Source organism: Phyllostomus hastatus, unplaced genomic scaffold (genome assembly GCF_019186645.2).
Source record: "Phyllostomus hastatus isolate PE091 unplaced genomic scaffold, TTU_PhHast_1.1 phas_scaffold_93, whole genome shotgun sequence".
Taxonomy (NCBI): domain Eukaryota; kingdom Metazoa; phylum Chordata; class Mammalia; order Chiroptera; family Phyllostomidae; genus Phyllostomus; species Phyllostomus hastatus.
In genome coordinates this window covers 6,118,815-6,137,410 of record NW_025334042.1, presented here as the reverse complement: position 1 = coordinate 6,137,410, position 18,596 = coordinate 6,118,815, and the positions used below count along the sequence as shown (strand labels likewise).

Sequence of the window (18,596 nt, the reverse complement as noted above, 5' to 3'; positions counted from 1 at the left end):
TTAGTCATGTTCACTAAGATCTTCTGAAAATGGCTTCAACGTTGACCATCCTGCTTACATTATAGAGCTGTCTGGCAACAGCCACTAATGTGAAAGGACTTGTGTTCCTTTTCTCAAGGGCCCATGTTGAACACAGAAAGAATTCTCTGCATTTGCACAACAAAGGGGGTCTTTCTAAGGGAAGTCTCTTGAAAAAAAAAATCAGACAAAGAAAATACCTTTACTTAAAAAAGGGATTTGCGATCCTGGAGATGTGCCTAGTTCCATAAACCATAACTGTTACTGGAAAAAAAAAAAAGTCAAACTGTCATATGTAGCTCTACGGGGAAATGCTGGCCAGAGGGAGGTGACAATGCCCGCCGTTCAGAGAGCAACGCATCTCTGCCACACGCCAGGACAGCAGGGCCATCTCGGGGCAAACACTGGCTCTTGACCCCCTGGGTCTGGGTCCCACTCCTGCTCCAACAATTACAGCCTCGGTGGGCACATCACCTTTCCCCCAAAGATAAAACGGAATTTAAAATTATAGGACACTCTTTACAGGGTCACAGTTAGGATTGACTGAGATAATCCAGACAAACTTCCTAGCCCTTGCCCTGGCCAACAGCACGTGTGCCATAAATGTTAGTTAATAAGTGAGCGAGTTGACCTGGGCGCAGAAGTAGGGAAGCAGGCCAGGGAGCTACCCTTCGAGATGAACAAAAGTAACCCCACCTCTCCAGGGAACAAAGCCAGGACTCCTGCCCCAGATATGTAAAAAGGCAGGGCCTGCGCCCGCTTACCCGGTATGGCCAAACAGGTTCCTGGCTAATTTTAGGAGTTGCTCAATCAATTAAAGCCTTGAAAGATAACTGAGCACTCTTTGTTTCTCTTGGCAAAATCGTAATTTGCAAAATCCTACTTGGCAAAAGAAATGTGCCCAAATTACATTTTTTAAAAACATTATTTTAATACCAAAAGGTGGATTATGTGAACAACCTCTATGTTTCTTTTCAAGTCTAAGCATTCCATGGTGTATGTGGTAGAAGGAACGTACTTGGGCTTTGGTGCCAGGCAGGCCTGAGGGTGGGTAAGCATGGGCTCCGTTCTCACTGCTTGTAACCTGGTCGGGGTCCATCACTTCCCTGAGGCTTGATGGTCTCATCCACATATGTGGGATGGTAATGCCTACCTTACGGTGAGGCTGTGAGAACTAAATGAGAGTTTTGTATGTGAGAGTGCCTAGCATGATTCTAAGCACACGGTAGGTAATGAGTAAGTGGGATACCTCTACCCTTCCCCTCCGAAGTCACTCAGGAGACTATCCCGAGTCTCTGTGAACCCCCTGAAGATCCCTTCCTTAGGGAATAATTGCGGTGGGTAAGGCTTTGTCATTTGAGCATATTCTCTAGGTGACCCATTACGTAAACAGCCCCTTGAGAATTTTTTAGGAGGAAGGTGGGTGAGAGAAGAAGTCCATGGCAGAAAACTATGTGCTGGAACTTCAGCACTGCTCAGCCGACTGCTTTGAGGACATTACCCTACCCCATAGCCATCCAGCCACCTACCCACTCAACAAATCCTCCCTGAGCACCAATTCTGCATCAGCATTGCACTTGGGGCTACGGAGACCACAGTGAAGAATCAGCAACCTCTGCCCTTTAGGGTTCTCAGTCTCTGCCAGTGGGCAGAGACAGAAAGAGAGATACTTGCAGGCAATTAAAACACAGTCCAGTGTCATCAGTGCCGAGAGAAGGGAAGCACAAGAGCCATGGGCACAGCGAGAATGAGACGTGTGCTTCTGGAGGGACGATTAACGCAGCACGTTTAAATGTATGCGGTGAGGGATGTGAGAAAATGGGTTTTTAAACTGTTTTTAAAAGAATAAGATAATAAGTACAGCTATTACACCACTTAAGAAATACAACACTACAGTGGGCGGGGATGATGTGTCAAGGTGGCCAAAAGGAACAGACTTCCAGGTATGAGGGAGATTAAGTCCCGGGATGTCAGGCAACATGGACACTGCAGTTAACAGTACTGCGCCGTGTGTTTAAAAACTGCTAATAGAGTAGGTATTAAAAGTCTTCATCACAACTTGTCTCATATCAGCCAGGGACAAAGTAACTCCTTGTTTATCCCAGGCTGGCTTTTGGTCTGTGCCCATGCCGGCTTCATGCCTTGGACACATGGAAAAAAAGTTTTCATCACGAGAAAAAAAAATTTAGCTATGTGAGGGGATGAAGGTTTACTAAACTCACTGTCATGATCATTTAACAATATATACACATGTCAAATCATTATATTGTACATGTGAAACTAATACAAATACAATGATATATGTCAATTACATCTCAATAAAACTAGGGAAAAAAGCAACCTACTACAACTGGAGTTGAAAGCTTGTTTCTCTCCTCCCCCATTTACATTTTTACACTTTTATTACATAAGTATATATGCCCTGTGACATATAGAATTTTTTTAATGAAACAAACTCCATTAATAAAAACCATGTTTGGAACATATACTTCCACTAACTAAAATTCAAAGCAAGTCAAAGTGTTACAGGGTGCAGCCAAGAGGGGGGAACCCCAAATGGGCATTTAAAATGGGGTCCGGAACTCAAGGTGTCTAGGAGATTTTTAGGATGTCTTCACCGCCCACCCCACCACACACACGCAGGCTGTGGGTTGGGGGAAGGGACAAATGGTAGGGCCTTTGAGAGCTGTTTCTCATAGCAACACCCTTGTAGCTAACCTCTGGTGTGGTCATTTAACATATCTATAGCCTTTGGCTGGTCGCTTAGATATGTTAAATAGCTGTGGCCATGCTCAGAGCCAGGGGAATGGAAGTAACTATCCCACCAAGGATGAGACTGGGGGCAGGTCCCCCGAGCTACAGCGACTGCGTGGGAGCTCAGAGAAGACTGGCTCCCTGACATGGGGCCACGCCTGCCCAGACTCACTATGGCAGCCCAGTAAAGCTGGAAGGATATGAGTTCTGGCATGTGAAGCCAAGTGTGGGAGGAGTTGGAAATGGGGCTGCAGAGGAAGACTGGCCGCGGGGATTTAAACCCAGACACGGCAGCCATTGTGTTACAGAACAGAACAAGGGGGGCCTGGGACGATATACTAATATTTAAAAGGCCTCCAGGTCCGTCATGTCCGCCACCCGAGGAAAGACGTCTCTCAATGCCAGAGATTCGTGAAAAGGAAAGGAAATATTTAATGCTATACAAACTTAAAGTAGTGACTTAATGTCTTTATCAAAAATCCCAAAGTCCCCCAAAACACCCACAAACAGACACAGTCCTTCCTTCCTTCCCCCTTTGCCCAGTCCAGAGTACCATATCTCAGGGAAGGAAAACGAAGTCCATGGCTCAGACAGTCCTCTGGTTCTTAGTTAGTCCTCCTTCTCGACTGGGAGACCTCCCTGGGTTCCCGGCACCCTCGGCTGAGTCGCCAGGATCTCTGCTAAAACCAGGTGGTGGTTCCCCCTTCTAAAGCTGCGGGAGTCCCCACTCTGACAAAGCCGCGTGGTTCTCTCTCCTAAAGCAGCACAGTTCTCCCTCAATGGCTGAGGTCCTCCCTATTCTGCTAAAGCCACATGGTTCTCTCTCTCAGGGCTGCGGGAAGGGAAGAGTCCCCACTCTGCCAAAGCCGTGTGGTTCTCCCTCTCAGGGCTGCGCACGGTTCTCCCCCCTAAAGCACCACGGTTCTCTCTCTCAATGGCTAAAGTCCTCCCTATTCTGCTAGAGCCACATGGTTCTCTCTCTCAGGGCTGCAGGAAGGGGAGAGTCCCCACTCTGCCAAAGCCGTGTGGTTCTCTCTTCAATGGCCGTGATCCTCTCTGCACCTCCACAGCCACATGGTTCTCTCCTAATGGCCGCCAAGTCTGGGTTTTTAAATCCCCGCGGCCAGTCTTCCTCTGCAGCCTCATTTCCGACTCCTCCCACACTCGGCCACACATGCCAGAACTCGTATCCTTCCAGCTTTACTGGGCTGCCACCTTGAGTCTGGGCAGGTGTGGCCCCGTGTCCTGGAGCCAATCTTTTCCGAGCTCCCACGCAGTCGCTGTAGCTTGGGGGATCTGCCCCCAGTCACATCTCGGTGGGGAAGTTACTTCCATTCCCCCCCCTCAGAGGTGATCACAGCTATTTAACATATCTAAGCGACCAGCCAAAGGCTATAGATATGTTAAATGACCACACCAGAGGGTAGCTGCAAGGCTGTTGCTATGCAAAACAGATCTCAATGGCCCTGCTCCATTTGTCCCTTCCCCCAACCCACACCCTGGGTGGGGGGGGATGGAGACATCTTAAAATCTCCTGGACACCTTAAGTTCTGGACCCCATTTCAAATGCCCATTTGGGGTCCCCCCTCTTGGCTGCACCCTGTAACAATTGGAGGGAGAACCATGCAGCTGTGGAAGTGCAGAGAGGATCACGGCCATTGGAGAGAGAGAACCACGCAACTCTGGCAGAGCGGGACTCCCGCACCCCGGGGAGAGAGGACCACGTGCCTTTGCCAGAGTGGGGACCCCCGCAGCTTTAGGAGATACAGTACTCTGGACTGGGCAAAGGGGGAAGAAAGGACTGTGTCTGTTTGCGGGTGTTTTAAGGGACTTTGGGATTTTGGTAAAGACATTAGGTCACTACTTTAAGTTTGTATAGCATTAAATAAACATTTCTTTTCCTTTTCACAAATCTCTGGCATCTTGAGAGATGTCTTTCCTCTGGCGGCAGACATAACGGACCTGGGGGCTTCTTTCAGTAATAGTATATCATCCCAGGCACCCCTCCTTGTTTGTTCTGTAATAAAAGTTCTGAAAAAAATGTTGTTTTTTTTCATTTTTTAGAACTATTTCCCAAATTTGCCTCTGGCTTTCTGAACCCCACACATTCTTGGAAAAAAGAATGATTTTTAAATTCATATCTCCCTCATTCACTGTAACTATAACTAGACCATATGTGAGGCAGCTTCAGAACGTCTGCTCCCCCGATCACTGCTGCAAACACGCTGAACAGAAGCCGGTCAGCGGTAGAGGGTAGCTACTCAATTTTTCTTTCAATGCCCCACTCAGGAGTGCCGTTTGCTGCAGTAGACGTGGAACCAGTTTATACAGGGTCTGGCAGAAGTGAGGCCTGCTTGAGTGTGGTTGGTAGGGTAATAATGTGGGTGTGATAATTTATAGTTTTAATTTGAACATTTCACCTAAAATGTCATATGGTGTGCTTGAGTGTGATATTGTTATGTTACAGAGTCACATGCTTGCAATTTTGCAATAACAGATTTTGTGATTTAGAAAGGGGGACGTCATTTGTGCCAGACCCTGTATGTGCTCAGTTATGTGAGAGCTGGGTTTCCAGTGACATTTTCCCCATCTCAGGTGGGCCCCTGGGAAATGCTGGCTAGGCAAGCACATGAGGAGGTCCCCCTACTGGACATGTAGTTTAGAGACATTTTCCCACATTACCACATGGAAACGTAAGGGGTCAGTAGAAATTACCAGACCAATAATTAAGAGGTGGGAGAGTTACAGTTGAATGAGCAGCCAGAGGGTAAACAAAGGCAGGGCCCTCACCATTGCAATCTAACAGAGGACTTAACACAGGAGGCTGGAGGGAGTCCTGAGCCTGGTTCGATAAGGCTGCCAGGCATTCCGGACAACAGGATAGTGCAGGAGGGAGGGAGCCCTTGAAAGTCCATGTGCGTCACCTCCACCAGCTGGAAAAAGGAAAACCCTGGACTGTGTGTACATTCCAAGGCCTGGAAGGGGGAAGGGGAGGGGTCTACAGTGCCCAAAGAAAAGCCCATAAAACAATTTTTTGATTAACTGCCTGCCTCCTGTCATGTACGCAAAAATGAACAAACGGAGTCTGGAGCAAAGTAAGGATGTGGGCTAACAGACCCCCACCCATACCTACGTTTTGGGTAGTCACGTCTCCCCAGGGGGAAGCTGGCACCACCTTTATCTGTCAATCAATGTGTAACTCCCTCACCCCCATCCCACCAATTATATAAATCCTCAGAACAAAGGACTCGCTCTCTTGACTCTTGGCCCTCTTGTCTCTTTCACCACAGAGCAGGCCCTGGCCAGGGGACCTCTGGCCACCAGGCCTGCAACCACCCCTTCCTGGCCACCTGGGTGGTGGCCATTCAGCCTCTGGCCACCCTGCTTTTGCTCTTCCATTAGAACTTAGCACTAATAAACTTTGCTTGCATCCTAGCAGGCTTGCTGACCTGTAGTTCTTTACTATGTCAGCAAGAAGAACCAGGGTTTCTAAAGGCACTATTTCAGGAATAGCAAAAGGAAAATCAGAAGTAAGAAAGAGCATGGCATATCTGAGACAGTAAATGGCATTTAATATTGCTGGGTTCTAGAATTTCAGCCAGGAAGTGATAAGACATAAACTACAGGAGCCAGGTAATGCAGGAGAACTCTACTAGAATTTCCTACATGACAGAATACATTTTATGGAAATTAAATAGACCATGCAAAAGTGCTCAGTGGGTATAAGCAATAAACTAATGTTGCATTTGAAGCATTAAAACTCTCAGCATAGTTCTCCCCAAATATTCCTCTACAATGCTCAAGACTTTCTGCTTTTCTTCCTTACTTTCCTCATCTGAGTACAATTTTTTCATTGCTCTTAGAGAGAGAGGAAGGAAGTGAGAAACATCAATGTGAATGGGACTCGAACCTGCCACCTTTTGGTTACGAAATGATGTTCCAACCAACTGAGCCACACCAACCAGGTCTGAACATACCCTTTCTTAACTCAGCTAACCAGTGGACACTTGGGGCTACCACAAGATGGCACTGCCTGCCATCTAATAGTTCAGTTCATCCTTGTCAACCTTGTTACTAAGGAGCATGATTAACTCAACTCTACACCTGAGGCCCATGGACAGCAAAAGGAAAATTTCTCAGTCCCTAAGTAATGTGGATCCTCTTCTTTCTTCAGCCAAATTGGGCACAATCTACTCACCCCCTGGGCCTCACCCTCTGCCCGTCAGCTTGTGAATGACCATCACCAGCAACAGGGGTTTTATACACATAGAAGGGGATTCTCAGTTTCTGCCTGTGATTCTCCAGAGCTCACCCTTCAAGAGGATGGTCTCACTATATTTCTAAATTGATATGCATTGTTCCTGTGAGTCCTCCTGCAAACGCCAGCTGCTGCCTCCATTGTGTGAAAGCCACACCCCATCTTGCTTGCCTGTCAGCTCTGCCACTGAGCTGGGCTGCAGTAATGCTGCCCAGTTTTACAGCCACCCTGTCCTTCAGCTAGGAAGGTGAAACTTCCAGGCAGCACACGGCCTGCGAATGCGCCCGTGAGCCTAGACTAAAACAGTCACTGGCACCCATTCAAAATGTAACTAATGAGAAATAGAGCAGTGTGCCAAGGGCCTGGAGGGGGCTGGACATGACAGGTGAGTGGCAGATCACATCTGCACGTTCTGCATCTTCCTCCAGCATAACTGTGGAACCGGAGACTAGGAACACAAACTGAGAATGTATGGTTGGAGTGGCTCACTGGGCATGTCAGAAAGGCAGAGGGCATTCAGAGTCCATGTCGGTGAGAAATTTCAGACTGAAGGACTGAGTGTGTTATCCAGGCTGAATAAAGACACCAAGGTAGCCAGTGAGGCGTCAGAATCCCAAGTGAAGGACAAAGATCTGGCTCACTGGAGGTCCTACGGATAGGGAATAGCATCTGAAAGCTTAATTAACTTCAGCACAAAATAATCAGAAATAGAAAATAGTATTTTTATGTACAGATAGCATAAAAACATGCTTTTTTTTAATTCCCATTAAATCTCCTCTATCTAAAAAGAAAAACCTCCTGTCTCCAATTTCTGGCTTGATGGTTCTCTTGCATCCATTCCAGTCAGACTTCTCCCTCATAGCTGCTGAGTCAAGGGCGCCAGTGACTTTCATGTGCCAAGATCAAAGGCAGTCACCCCCGTCACCTGTCAGCAGCCGTTAGCACCTTGAACCATCCCGCTTTCTGGAAGTGCTTTCTTTCCTCATTTGGTTTCTAGGACCCCACACTCTCTTGGTTTTGCTTTTATCTCTCCAGCTTCTCCTTAGCTTTTTGCTGGTTTTATCCTTTCTTCTCAGCTTCTTACTGTTAGAGCGCCCTAGGGCTCAGTCTGGTCTCTCTCCTGTCCCACAGCCCAATGTCCAATCACCTAGTCCTGTGTCTTTTATTCTCCCTGAGACTCTCAACTCTGTAGCTCCTGCCCAGACCTCTCCCCTAAACTCTGGATTCATGTACTCAACTGTCTTCTCCTTCTCTACTTGTAGGTCTAATAAACTTCACTCTGCTCTCCCACCTCACCCGGCTCCACCACCAAACCCACTTCATCTACAGCCTTTTCCTCATCTCAGGCGATGGCAATGCCATTATTCCAGTTTCTTGGGGCCGAAACCTTGTCGTCTTTGACCCTCCTTTCTTTTCACACCCCACATCAAATCCATCAGGAAATTCTCTTCTATCTCCTCTCAAAATACATACAGAATCTTTTCCTCACTTTCATTTGAGCCCCCAGTCACTATAATGTACCCCCTTATATGTCACTATGGCCTCCTACCTGGTCATTTCATTCCTCTGCTTAAAATCTTTGACTGGCTGCCCATTTCTCTGCGAATAAAGGCCAAAACATTTCCAGTGGCCTGCGAAGCCCTCTGTGACCTTGCTGCGTTACTACTCTGATCTAACCTTTCACTTCTCCCCTTCTCACTCCACTCCGGTTTTCTTGCCGACCCCTTGACATGGTGACCAGACCTCTGCCTCAGGGCCTTTGAACGGGCATCCCCTTTGCCTGGAATGTTCTTACCAAATGTCTGCAGAGGCCACCCATGAGCTCTTTTGAGTCTGTTCAAATGTCACCTTCTCTGGGAGGCCTTTTTGATAACCCAAGTCAAAATTGGCTTACCACCGGCCCCAGCTTTCCCAATCCCCCTGCCTGGCTTTATTTAGGCTTCATAGTTCTTACAACGTTCTAATACATTAAATATCACAAGTTGTTCATTTACTGTATATTGTTTTTCTCTCCTATTATGTGCAGGGTCTGGAACATACTAGGGTTTAGTCAGTATTTTGAATGAATAAAGACTAGTTACGCCATTATACCTAACTATTAAACTTCAATGTAATTATTTTTACAGAGCCAATAATTCCATTACTTTTATGGCACCGTTTTAAACTAAATGTTATTTGCTACTATTATTTATTTCTGTTAACTCAGTGTCACTTCACTGAAGATCATGTAATCCCCTTCTGCAGATTCCAAAGTACTTATCCTTTCTAAACTTGCCCAAGGGAGACCCCTATCTGTGCCCCAAAACTGCCTGGATTGCGAATCACAGGCACCAGCCTCTGTGACTCGACACTGAGGCAATGCGGCTGCACCCAAGGTCCTGGGATCGAGTTGCCATGGTAACCTTTTTGCCATCTTCTCTGAGTTTATTTGCTCAATTCTGAAACTGTATGAGTTCTGCATGTTTCAACTCTGCCAGGCCTCAGCTGGCAGGAAATTTAATGAAGGTATTAGTTTTCATCATGATTATTTGCCAATGATAATTTATATTTAGAAGTATAAGAAAATATAGAAAAGAGATTTTTAGGAGAACACTTCAATCCAGCTAAAGCTGTTTCAAGTGTTAGGACTAGCTTTGTATGTTGCAGGAACCCTGTGTTTACCTTCCTGGCCCCCAGACTGCACTCTCCTGCCCCGTAGTATCTTTATCTGTCACATAAAACCTGCTTCCTCGGTCTCAAGTCCTTCAGAAGACTCGACCAAAGAAAAAAGTTGTGGGAAAATATATAACTGACATAATTTAAGTTGTGGGAAGTAAAAGCCTAGTTATTGAAAGGAAAACGATCTAACAAAGAATTTTCCATTTTTTTGATTTGGGAAAATAAGAAAAATAATCATTTAAAAATAAATCTGAAGTAGCTCAGGTAGTAAAAATAAATGGTGACTTTTAAAATATAACCTTTTCCAATCTTACAAGTACTGTATAATTTTTATTTTCTTTTTAATTTTTATTGACTTTCTAGGGAGAGAAAGAAACATTGATTTGTTGTTCCACTCATTTGTACATTCATTGGTTGGTTCTTGAATGGGCCCTGAGCAGGGATCAAACCCACAACCTTGGTGTATCGAGATGATGCTCTAACCAACCGGCCAGGGCCGAGTGTGACCTTTATGACTGGATACATTTTTTTAATAACAGAAGTAGTTTATCTTGTTCTTTGGTTTATCTATATAAACCAAAAGAGATGGTTCAAGTCAGAGATGGCACTGGCTGCACACCTAAGCCTTCAACCTGAGCCTTAACAGACCCTGGAAACCTGGATCAAGCCGGTGACGGTGACATTAGAGAAACCCGGCATGGCCCAGTGGACGCCTCTGCCAGGGTCTCAGTTCCCTGGGGCTGCAGGCTCGGCTGGGGCAGGATGGCTTCACTCAGGGTCTCAGCTCACTCGGGTACTCGCGGGGTCCAGTGTGGATTGAAGACCTGACTTCCTTTTTGTCTCCTCATCTGCCTCAGTTGAGGCCACGTGGTTCTCACCAGGTAGCAACACACAACCGGAAGCTCATTTCCCAGGCTGACGGGTCTGAGAGAGTCCTAGAGAGAAAGCAGGTCTGAGTGACTGACCAGTTTGGCCATGACTTTTAATAACCACATTTTGGAAATAATATTGGGTCATTTTTCTGGGTTCTCTGGAGTCACTCAGTCCAGTCTGCACTCAAGGGGGTGCAATTGCAGAAGAATGTGGAAATCACGGAAAGCCACTGAGGAGACACGGAGAGAGCCCAGGAGGTCCATGCCTCGCCCAGAACCACAGACCGTTAAGAATCCAGGCCCAGGTATGAACCCTGCTCTGTGATCTCAAGATGGAGTTCTGGCAGCACCCAGGCCAAATCAGAAGTTCTGGAAAAAGCTGGGCTACTGTACCCACGTGGAGACATGCAGATGGCATGCACCCCTACTAACAACCCACTCTGTGTGAATGCAGCAGGGACAACTTTATGCTGAGCTCACACTTACATAGTTCTGAATTATGTTCCTTATTGAGTACTTGGAAAACCGAAGCCCACGGAGAAGCTGGGCCTGGACAGGGAATGTGATAAGCAGGCTCCAGATAAGGGTTTGTTCCCACCTGCCAGGTTAAGGCTCTCTCCCCTCCCACAGGTTTGGTGTTAAAAATCAGAAATCCGAACGTTTGGAGAAGCTGTTGCCTATTCCTCCTTAAATGGGACTGTATCCTCTAGGCACCCAGATTATTTGCCTACACACACACACACTCACACACACACTCTAGAAGTAAAAACTGAAAGTAGAATCTGAAAAGGAATATACACATGGGGTAACAAGAAGAAAACAGCTATTGGAAGAAACTTTGTACATGTGATGGCACTTCTCAAATTCTGCGGGTAGTGTCCCATGCATGACTGTGGGCATCCCTGCACAGCACTTGCTAGACTTATCTCCTTTGCACACATAGGAGAAAAACACCCCAGGAGAGACACACTGGCTTGTCCAGAATCCAGAAGAGGTGAGAATGAGGGGTGAGTCTGAACACAAGTCTGTTTCAAAGCTGAGACCCTGGCTGTACCAGACCTTCCCAGGTGGCTGTGGAAAGAAGACTGTTAGTGAAATTATGTAAAGATATGTCCTGCATGGACAAGGGGACATGGAAGTCACGTGCTTCTCACCAGGTAACAACACATAGCATAGAAGTTTGTTACCCAGGTTGATGGGTTTTAGGGTCTCAGAGAGAAAACAGGCCTGAGTGACCAACTGGTTCGGCACCGACTTTTCATTACCACATTTTGGAAATAGCATTGGATCATTTTGCTATGTTCTCTGGAGTCACTTAATCCAGTCCATACTCAAGAGGAAGGGCTTAGAAGACTATTTGAAGAGCTGTGATTCGAGGAAGTGACTACGAAAAGGAACTTTAGGAAGTGAAGTCACTTCCTTGGTAACTGACACCAACGGAACTTGGAAACCCTGTTACCAGGCACCCACATTCTAGTAACAGCCCCAGAGCCAGCTCACTTGGCAAGACAGACAAAGATGTGGTCCTGCAGTTTTCCAAATCCCCAGGGCTCTGAGTATTGGAAGCCCCTGTGTTGAGAACCTTTTCAGATGCTACAGACGTCAGCTGCATCTTCTTTCTCAACATCTCTGGCCATTTCCAGGAGGCCCCCTAAGGTAATACTTGGAACCAAAGACAGGCCTACGCAGGCCAAGTTACCTCTGTGAGCCCATCATGGGGGCTCCTGCACAATCCCCTCTATGTGCTGGAGGGAGGGACATGAAGACAGAGCCTGCCCTGAACAGTAATAGGTTGTTGTGCAGTACATAACCGTGGTCCTGTCCAAGTCACATCTCAGGTCAGAGTTTGCAGAGAGGAACTGGGAATTGCCGATGGGCCCCTTACCTGTGCCAATGTGCCTGCGAGGCACTGAAGCTGCCGTGTCTCTTCCCTCTTCAATGGATGTCTGCGTCAACAGTTGCGTGTGTGTGTATGTCTTCACCATCAAGAGCAGGGCCTGTCTTTTACCTGGAATTGTGGGTGACACAGCAACCACAAAGTGCCAGAACACGTGCATGATGACGGTCTGCACACCTAAGGTGGCAGACACGGTGGGTTATTCAAGGAGATCGAAAATGTACCCTTGGACAAAAGAGAATAATCACCTACCAGGACAGGCAGGGGGGCCAGAGTAAGCAAGAAAAGGCAAAGCAGATCGGTGATTCTGGGAGATCCCTGGGACCGGGTCCGTCCTGGCTTGAGGTGCGTTGGGAAGGACAACATTTGTACAGGGCCTGGCAGACCACACAGAATCCTGGTCTTCATGATCTCACATATGAACAGCTCCGGAGTGGCTCGATTTCAAATACAGTCTCCAACCTGTGGTCCTGCATCCCAAACTGACTCACTGTGCAGTCTGTGCCTCGTCTTCGCTCTCAGGTGCCGGTCTAGGGGCCTGAGACTTTCCAGAACCAAGGTGTGGACTCTGCTCTCAGACAAGAGAGCGGTGGCACACAGAGTGGAGACCTGCTGTAGGAGAACCTTGGGTCATTAAAACCATAACCTCATCTCTCTTTCACTACAACTGCAACCATTTTATACTATTCTGATCCTGCTGCTCTTTCAGGATGGAAATAGCTCGATTCACATTCCCCAGAGCAAAGCAGACTCTGCGCTTCGAGGGTGGCGGATGGTATGGCCCCAATCCCGGCTGTGCTGACAGCGATCCCCACCTGGACAGACTTCCGCTGAGACCCCCCTGCCCAACACGTTCGCGGTGTCCCTCAGAGACGCAGTGACATTTCCACAGTGCTATAACTGGGCCACTTGCTACTCAAAGATTCGTATCACAAGAAAGGGACCGCATCATGGACAGCTACCTCTAATACATTACACAGAGGGCCAGCTTCATTTTGCCCAGAGGCTTACACATGACTGCAGGGGTGGAAAGAAGGACAGAAGTGGACACAGACAGAGTTTGGACATATCATTTTACATGTCTGTTTTGTCACAAGGGATATTTTCCTCAGTGGTTCCACCTATATTTGGTACTGATAGTGGATTTCCATCAGCTTCCATATGAAATTCATTAAGAAAAGCAAGTAAGTAAATTCATTCAAGAAATCCTCTGAGGTCAGAAAACACTTTCTTGAAGAAGGCCAGCCAGTGTAGGAAACTTGGGCCAGAGTAGTGTGGTCGTCCCAGCAGACACACACTGCCCCCTGGTGGCCCTGTGAGACATGGCACCAGTGCTGCCGATCTTATGGTTCTCCCGGCAATAGAAGCCAACGCCAAAATGAGACCTTTTCAGGGTACCTTTAGACCACATTGCATTCTGCAAGGTTTAGCATCTATGGGGTGTGTTCCAGTGCAAGTCATTGTCTTGGCATTTCTCATGGTAAAGCATAAAGCAATTGTCAAATGCAGTATTTCAGGAATTATTTGGGGGCACCTGAGTCACGCCCAGGGTCCCACCACAGTGAAACAAAAAGTGTTAGCAGTAACTGGTCTACCCCACCACTCTGTGTGCTTGTTTTAAACAATAAATTATTAGTATAACAACAAGAACATATTTGTGAAATCCCCCCGATCACATCGATAGGAAAATATATTTTTTAAATTGGACAATAACAACATGTTTCTGTGATGCCCTCTACATTTATAGTTATTTTTAATGGGATTACCCTATATCCCTGGACAGTTTTTCACTTCATGTAAGCCATTATCCCGTCCCTATTGGTTTCCCCAAACATGTGTTTCATTGCTGCATCGTGTTCATTCTAAAATCTTGCACGTGAGTGACCTGCTTGTGTGCTTCCTGCTGCCATCTTCCTTCAGCCACCAAATCCCCTTTTTCTTTGAACATATAGACTTAACCTGTAGTCATCCCAGGCCGCTTCCAAATCTAGGATTACTCACTAACTTCCAGAGTCGTCCTTCTCAATCGTTTTCTCCCAGGATGCCAGGCACTTCCCACCGTCGTCTTCATTCAATGCGGTGCTTCTCCAAGGCCAACTCCTGCTCAGTCTAATTGCACTTTAGCCTTTAGTACAGTTTTTGGCATATGGTAAATACTCATTACTGATTGGAAAAATGTTATGAATCTGAATGAGCTACTCACTATGGCAGACAACTTTAGCTCTCCAGTGAAATGATTTTTTTTCTCTCAAGGTCCCAGGCTGTACTGCCTCTCCCAACCTCCCATGTGGCCACGTGACAGTTTCATTTGTTGCCAAAACAAGAAGAAAGAGATTCATGTGCCATTGCAGCCCTGGCCTGTAATGTTCTTCCTCATACATTTCTCCATGGTCTCCCCAATTCTGCTAATAGATGCAGAAGGCATGGATGCCCTAGGAAGAAGCCACAGGGTGGAAGAACTCAAATGAGCGTATGAAAGAGTACAGTGTCTCCAAGTTCAACACCCACCCAGCAATGATATTTGCAATCATGTAGTGATGTGCTGGGAAATTATGGGAGTCACATGGTCATGAAACATAACCTGGAAGTAGCACTGGTTCGGGCAGTTCCTCTGGCAGCCATCTGAGTACTTTGTACTCAGGTGCCAAAGTACAGCCTTCTGGTTGGACGCCTGCTAGTAAGTGCTGAGCAGAAAGACGGATGGTGGCCTCCTGTCAGGGAAGGCAGTCAGCACCCCTCAGGGACTGCCCACATCCGTAGTTCTCTCTCATGACAGCGGCAGGATTCACCCTCTTGCCTGTGCCCGTCTCATCCTGGGTTTTCAGCTTTGCGCAGAAAAATCCGATAAGAAGGAAACTACTAGCTTTGCTTTAAAACACTGTGTGAAGCTGGATGAGTCACCTCCCATTCTTGAAACACATCTCTGTATCCACCGTAGAGGATGCAGGAGTGACATCCACCAAGGTAATCTCAAGACCCCAGGTTTTGACACACTCCACATTTATGTCATCCTCCAGGAGTCGCAGAGCCACAGCTTTTTTATGGGGCACTATACTTCCTCCCTTGATTTACAAGTGAGGCAGAAAATCCTTCACTGGCTACAAAGCATGAAGGCCCACAGAGTCATTGGAGTACCTGTATGCTCTGAGGAAGGACAGAAGGTGCTCCTGGTACCCCTGCAACACAGTCCCGGGGAGCTAATTGTCTAAACCACCACTGTACAATTAGGTGATGTAGGCCACCTAAGGCAGGGTTGAACTCTGCCAGTGTGATTAGGTTGGAAACAAAATCACCATGGACCTCAGCCTACTCACCCCAGGTGGAATTTCTTCCACTGCAGGCCCACGCCACACATAACCACTCATGTAATAGGAGAGGTCACTGAGAGTGAACTCTGAACTCATGCTTTATGAAGCCTGAGCAGATAAGAAAGACAAAAGAAAAAACATTTGGGTACAACATAGAAAAATATACTCAATAATGTAATAACTATGCTTGATGCCACTTAAGTATTGGAAATATCAGGGAATACTTTGTAAAAGATATGATTGTCTGTTGGGAACCACCCTGCCTGGTTTCAGAAGTAGTAACTCCCTATGGCTAGGGCTGAGTAAAAAGACCTTGGGACCATAAGCCACTAAGGACACAAAGCTTATCTCCCGACAGGGGCACCACCTCTGCCTCCTTTACTTTACCCTGCTTGGCTCTGGGAGGATGACTGGTTAGCCAATGACAGGTAAGATTCCTCAAGGGAGGGACAACCTAAGACAGGCACAGTCCCAATGGGGCCATCAGGGAAGGACTTGGGGAGTTACAGAAAAAGGGGGTGATGGACCCTCACTCCTTGGCTTTGGCATAACGTGAATCCTCATTCTGTCTGTAAGAAGTCTCCTACAGAGACTTCTTGGCTGTCTGCATCCCCCACCTGACTTAAGCCTAAAACAATGCTGGAGGTGGGTACAGCCCTATGCAGGAAAGGGTGGGTTTCTAGGGCAATCAGGCCTAAGAAAAGAATTCATGAAATCCTGTGAAACCTGCTTTGCTTTGAATACCCTCAATTTAAATGATAAGGGTCCATGCACAAAATGAGTTTGTTTCCCAAAGTTTTGTGGCTGTTTAGCTATCTGACCCTGACTCAGAATGAGACCTCATAGTTCTTTGAATGTTATCAATTGTTTGATCACTACTGCCTGGCAATGATTGCTGAGCTTTACGTATACACCCTGTATTCCTATGCAAATTAAACCCAATAAAAGCCCATTGAAGAACAGGCTCAAGGCCCTTCTCCTTTGAGAGATGGGCCACCTTTCCTCCCCAAGCAGGTCATGTCTTGGTAGACTTATTCTCATCTGACAGCTAAGGGTGCTCTGTGGGACAAAGCTCCCCCACAATTGTCTAACCACTTTGCTGTACATCTAAAACTAATAGAAAATAATATTGAATGTAAACTACAATTGAAGAAAATTAAAAATTAAAAAAGTAGTTGGAGTCTGCCCCACCCTGAGGAAGCAGCATATGTTCTCCCAGGACACAACCGGGGCCACAGCATGGGGAGTGGGGAGATGCCCAGGTGACAGGAATTGAGACCCCCAATGCCCCAGGGTTTTGGCCTGGTGGGGATCGTGCCCAGGGCAGGTAGAAGATGAGAAAGCCTCAGGCCTGGAATCTACAGATCTGCATAAAAATAACTCAAATAATCCCTGTCTGCTCCTTTACTACCACCTTCATGGTGGAAAGAGTTGGTGCAGAGATCTCCATTACCTCTCCTAAAAATAGAAAGGCTTGCAGGGGAAACCTGCATCCCATAGCCTCAGGAATGTTATCAGAGTTTCTCTGCCCATGACCCCCAAGGCTCCCAAGGACATGGAATATGCTTTCTACACTCGTTTTTTTCTGAGCACAGAGAGGCAAGTGCCTTGGAAGTCGAGGTCTGGGACTGTAGTAACCAGTGGCAGAGTACTGGACTGCTCATCCTTGGATTCAGGTAAAGGTTACCGGGCCTGAGTCTCAGCACCTGCTTTAGAAAGAGGACCCATATCACCGCCACAATCCTAGTGAAAAGTCCCCATAAATGAACTAGTCATCCCAGAGCAGTGTGGACAGAAGAATGACTGGGGAAGTTTCTGAGACACATCTTCAAGCCACCTGGATAATGCAGGTCCTGCTGTTTTGTCCCCTGGAGCCCAGGAGAGCCCATGCCTTAAAGACCCCCCAAAAGAGGTGTGTTGGGCTCTGGGGTTTTCCTGATCACAGGGCAGTGCTAGTGCTGACCACCAGGGGCATGGTGAGTCCAGTGGGTTCAGGTGAAGCACTGGTAGCAGGAGTGTCACCTGGCCTCTTGTTTTTCTTTTCCTGTTCAGGCATGATGTGCGCCTCTTAATGTTAGCATCTCTTCCTAATATCTGGTTAGTAGTGGGATGGATCACGTTATGTCTTGCTTCAGCAACCAAGCCCTGAGCAGGTGAAATGTGCCCTTGCTAAAATAAATCAACAGCACCCCTTCCCTGTAAGCACTCACAATCCGGAGGGATAGATGGACAGGTTCACTAAACAAAAACAAACAACACAAAGGCACAGGTGCCACTCAGGAATGCAGTAGGGCATGACCAGGAGTGGGGGCTCCCTCGGGTCAGGGGTCCAACAAGGCTGCACTAAAGTGAGATTTATGTTTTCAGCAGCATGGCAAATAAGAGCTGGCCCTACACGTGTCTGGGAGTATTTATCCTGAATAAAAGCCACAACTGAGCAGAGACTGGAAATAAAAATGTGTTTGGACAGAAGAAAATCAGTAAAAAGACCCGTGTGGAGGCAGGGAGCTTGGGGGAAGGGGAAAAGGGGTAGAGGGCGGTGAGCAGGGTTAGAGCCTGGTGGGGTCCAGCCACCAGGCTCCATATGCAACTTGTTGTTGTGTAAAAACATCACCACACACTTGGTTTCTTAACCAACAAACGTGAGTATTCTCTCACCATTTCTTTGGATGAGAACCATTTGCATGACAAAGGGGCTTGGAAGTCAAGAGACAGCCCACGTATTGAAACCTGACCTATGACAGTGCAGGCATTGCCAGCCACAGGAAAGGACTTGTAATCAACAGTCTTGGGACAAATGGTTTTCTGTTTGGAAATAATACAATTTGATT

General features: G+C 47.0%; 2 pseudogenes; one reads left to right on the top strand and one right to left on the bottom strand.

Annotated features, from left to right (window-relative positions):
• Positions 1–12,617, bottom strand: part of LOC123812554 — a 41,484-nt pseudogene extending 28,867 nt beyond the window's left edge.
• LOC123813151 lies at positions 2,030–2,172 on the top strand (annotated as a pseudogene).
• Positions 12,618–18,596: the final 5,979 nt, after the last annotated feature.